Source organism: Pristiophorus japonicus, chromosome 26, assembly GCF_044704955.1.
Source record: "Pristiophorus japonicus isolate sPriJap1 chromosome 26, sPriJap1.hap1, whole genome shotgun sequence".
Classification (NCBI taxonomy): Eukaryota; Metazoa; Chordata; class Chondrichthyes; family Pristiophoridae; genus Pristiophorus; species Pristiophorus japonicus.
Genome location: NC_092002.1, coordinates 10,200,728 through 10,205,552, shown reverse-complemented (window position 1 = coordinate 10,205,552; position 4,825 = coordinate 10,200,728). Strand labels below are relative to the sequence as shown.

General features: G+C 59.4%; 1 pseudogene; it reads right to left on the bottom strand.

The window, feature by feature from the left end:
- Positions 1-369: 369 nt before the first annotated feature.
- LOC139239172 (interferon regulatory factor 2-binding protein 2-B pseudogene) lies at positions 370-4,077 on the bottom strand (annotated as a pseudogene).
- Positions 4,078-4,825: the final 748 nt, after the last annotated feature.

Genomic DNA, 4,825 nt, shown 5'->3' with positions numbered 1-4,825 from the left:
GAGGGTCGTGGATCTGGGGAATTCTCTGCCCCAGAGAGCTTTGGAGGCTGGGTCATTGAATATATTTAAAGTGGAGATAGACAGATTTTTGAACGATAAAGGAATCAAGATGAGCAGAAACTTCTTCATTCAGAGGGTGGTGAATCTTTGGAATTTTCTACCCTAGAGGGCTGTGGAGGCTCAGTCTTTGAGTATATTCAAGATAGAGATCGATAGATTTTTGAATATTAAGGGCTATGGAGAGCGGGCAGGGAAGTGGAGCTGAGCCCAAAATCAGATCAACCATGATCTTATTGAATGGCGGAGCAGGCTTGAGGGAACGTATGGCCAGCTCCTGATTCTTACAACTGTCTGACAGAGCAATCCAAGTCCCGGTAAAAAGGCTTTATTTTGTAAGGGTTTTGTTTTTTTTTTAAATATAAAAAAAAAAACCATTCTTCTGTTAAATCATGATTATCACAAGCTAACGCAATTACAGATTATTACAACAGTAAGGGAGCAAGAACAAGGTGTTATCACCACAGGAAGAGGACACAACACACTGGTAAGTCAGAGCACCATGAAATCCTTACAGTGACACACAATGAAACGCTCCCCAGATCCTCGGGGGGTGGGGGGGCAGTAGTTTTATCATTTTTTTTTCCCCCCCCCCAAAACAGTAGCATTTTTTTCAAACATACGCAACAGCAGACGACCAAACGGAAGAGGCGGACGCCACTGCCCCCGCCGATATTATCACAACATTTTAATCGACGGCACTCGCAAGCGACTCGAACCAGGGTTCAGCTGCAGGGACCCCGGAGGGAGCTGTACCCGACTGCTCACTCGAGCCGAAACAGCAAGGGGTCGCCGACCACAGACATGTCACGCTTTGGAGCCAAGGACAAAGGATCGGGAATCCTGGCGGGGGTGGAAACTGCTCCCGAGCACTGTACAGTAGTCCCAATCATAACGCTCCCACCCCGCCCCACCGCCCAGGACTTAGCAGGGACCAGGGAGCGAACCCGGTGAGTTTCAGTAACAGCCCCAAGATGGAGCTGACAATGTACCTTTCTTTCGAAGGTTGCTGCGCGATATTTGGTTGGCCAGATTGCGATGATTTCAGCATGGTGCAAAGATTTATTTTCAAACACAACAGAGCACCCATGGGAGGTTTAAATACACACTGTGGGTCTGATGGTAACATTGGGAGCTCTGTCCTTCACCCGAAGGAAGACAAGACGACTCTCCTCTCAGCCGGCAGCATCAACAGCTCAAGCCGCACCCCCATCGCCCCGTGACAGGAACGCAGAGAGAGGCGCCCGGCCGAGAATCGAGCTCGCTCCCGTCACGCCAGAAAATCTACTCCTTGTTCCCTCTTCCTCTCCTGGTAGCCGACTCTTGTTTGGGGGGGGAGGGGGGAGGCGTGTGGTCCAGTTGCTCTCTGCAGCGCCTCGCGCCCCCCCGTGGCTGTTCGTTCAGACAGCGAGTGCTCGCGGGACTGTTCGGCAAAGGGAAGCATCACAGCCAGGCCCTGACCATGCATTCGTTGCGAGACCCAGGTGCGCTTCTCCCCCTCCCCACCGGCAGCAGTCACCGCACAGTGACGTGGAGCGCTGCCACCCCAGTCGAATATCCTCCGGGGGGGAGGGGGGGGAAGCGATGCTGAGGCCAATTGTTGAACCTCAACCACCCGAACTTCCCCCAACTCACTGCCCTGGGCTCTGATCAGATGAACTCAGCACAGATCCGACCTCGGATCAGAGACACTCCTGGTCTGGTATGCCCGGCAACTCCCTGCCTTAACCAGCCGAGCTTTTTGGCATGAAGCGGTAGAGGTCTGGAGAACACGGAACGATTCAGAGACACAGATACACCCCCGGCTTACAGATTGATATGAATGCATGCAGCCCGGTTACACATTTGCAGCTCGATCTGATCTGCATCGAGTTTCTGTTTCGGGGGCGGGGCGGGGGGGGGGTGGGAGAAAAAACGTCAGTCCCAAGATCTTAACCCGATGCCTGTTGTAAAGTTACACTCCACCGTGCAAATCTGCCCACCACGCAAATCTGCCCACCACTGGACTCCAGCTCCCGCGACCTATACTTGGCCCCCATTCTCCGACGCAACAGTGCTCGATCCTTCTCTGCTGTCTACGCCACAGCAAGTGGGCAATGCACAAACACACACACACACACACACACAAGGGAGGGAAAAACAGTGCACAAAGTCACGTCAAAAGATCTTCACCGGTGCCTCGTCCTCTATTCTTCCACCGAGGGTCTCGGGCACGACATATAAACACACACGCACACACACAAAGTGCTTGTCCATAGAGAGTTTGATAAACATGAAGAGGTACTTCAGACCAGTGTCAATAACTGAGTGCCTGCTGCCCCGTGTATACGCCAGCTTGGCACGTCGTGGTCCGCCAAGCGGGCACCCCAGCGATCGTAGTTCCATGCGGACACGTTGCAAATTCAAACAATTTAAATCTCTTGCCGCAAACGCTGCCCCTTCGTCCCCTCGCTTAAGCCCCAGCGTCTGGTGCCAAGGTGCCAGTCGGCCACGAGGGTGGCGAATGCCCGCCACAGTAAATTTGTCCCAAGCGGGCGAGTTCATCCCATCGTCTCTCATTTTCAGGTTGTGGAAAAACATCTTGGGGCCCTGCCCGTGGGTATTTTCTGCAGGCGGCTTGCGTTTTTTTCGATACTGCGTTCCAGGTCACGGGTCCCTCTCCTTCTTCACCTTGATGTCGCCGGCCAGGATGGTGGCGATTTCGCCCTGCATGAAGGCCCAGGGCACATTGGAGCCGATGAGCGGGCACTTCTCTCCGCTGGGGCAGTAGACCTCGCCGCTCGCACCCTGCGCCTTGATGCTCTCCCGCGAGCAGGGGAAGCAGAACTTGTGGGCGGGCACCGAGGGGCACTGGACGAAGTGGGTGTCCTCCAGCCGCTGCCGGCAAATGGTGCAGCACAGCGGGCTGCTGGAGGAGTCGGGGGCGCCGGGGGACTCGGCCTCGGCCGAGGGACCCCCCGGCTCGCCCACGCGGAGCTGGGGGCGTCGGGGCTGGGCGCCTTGCCCCGTGGAGGAGTGGACGGCCTGGCCGGGGGAGTCCTTGGGGGGTCCCAGGGAGTCGGCGGCGGAGGACGACGAAGCAGGGCTGATCAGGGCGCCGGGCGAGTGCCCGACCTCGGCCAAGTGGCTCATGTGGGCCGCCGGGTGGCCCAGCTCGGCCGGGTGGCCCAGGGGGTGGCCCAGCTCGGCCGGGTGGCCCAGGGGGTGGCCCAGCTCGGCCAGGTGGTGCGCCGCCTCGGCCGCCGGGTGGCCCAGCTCGGCCGGCGGGGCGGGCAGCCTGCCGTCCGGCCAGGGCGGGTTCAAGTCGGCTCCGGGCGGCGGCTCCCTCTGCGGGGAGGCCCTGCGGCGGCGGGGCCCGGGCCGGGACGGGCAGCCTCCCTGGCGCCGGGGCAGGTGCGGCTGCGACGGGGGAGCAGGAACGGGAGGAGGAGGAGGAGGAGGGGGGGTGGGCGTGGGGGGCAGCAGCTCGGCGGGCGGGGGCTCCTTGAAGAGGCGGGCGGCGGAGGGCGGGGGGGGGGGCGGCAGCAGCAGCTGGGCCAGGGGCCGCCAGTCCCCCCCCACCCTCTGGTACTCGGGGCAGTCGGAGGAGGAGGAGGAGGAGGGTGACGCCTCCTTAGCCGAATAGCCGGGGCGGCCGGCCGGCCGAGGGCGGTGCTGGGCGGAGGCGGGAGGCGGGGCCTGGGAGGGGGCAGGGGCCGGGCCGGGGGTCTCGGGCAGGCCGTGGGCCCGCTTCAGCCGCCGGGCCTGCTCGATGGCCCGCTCCACCCGGTCGGCGCCCTCGTAGTTGACGCAGCCGCGGCACACGGCCTGCGAGAACTCCCACACCACGGCCCACGGCATGCGCGGCAGGTCGCACAGGTAGCACGAGTGGCGGCGGGAGGCGGGCGGCGCCGAGCCCATGGCGCGCGGCTGTGACGGCCCGCTCTCTCTCTCTCTCCCCTCACACACACAGAAATCGAGAGCGCGGCCAACTAGGCCCGGACCGCCCCCACTGCGCGTGCGCCGGCCGCTCCTCGCTCTCTCTCACACACACACACACACACACGTCGGAAGTGACCTCATCGCGTCGCCTTCTCTCCCCTCCAGCCTCGGCCGCTACGCCTGCAGGGAGTTGTAGTTCCACGCCGGCAAGCTGCCGGATGTGACGTCGCAAGGCCGCCTTCGACACACACCACACACACACACACGCACACATGCAGAGCAGTGACGCCATCACGTCCGACGTCTCTCTCTCTCCCTCTGCATCTCCTCTGCTGGGATTTGTAGTCCACACAAAGCTCTACAACAACAACTTGAATTTTTTTTTATTATTATAGATATATATCGTATTTATATGGCGCCCGTAACGCAGTGCGACGTCCCAAGGCGCGTCGCGGGATTATTACGATAAAATATTTGACGCCGAGCCCCATAAGTAGAAATTAGCGCAGGTGACCAAAAGCTTGGGAGGTTTTAAGGAGCGTCTTGAAGGAGGAAAGAGAGGTAGAGAGGCGGAGAGGTTTAGGGAGGGAGCTGAGTCCACAGCCGGATCAGCTGTGATCTTGGAGCAGGCTCGAGGGGCTAGATGGCCTACTCCTGTTCCTAATTCTTATGTTCTTATTAATGTTGGGGAAGTCCAGAACCAGGGGTCACAGTCTAAGGATAAGGGGTAAGCCATTTAGGACCGAGATGAGGAGAAACTTCTTCACCCAGGGAGTGGTGAACCTGTGGAATTCTCTACCACAGAAAGTTGTTGAGGCCAATTCACTGAATATATTCAAAAAGGGAG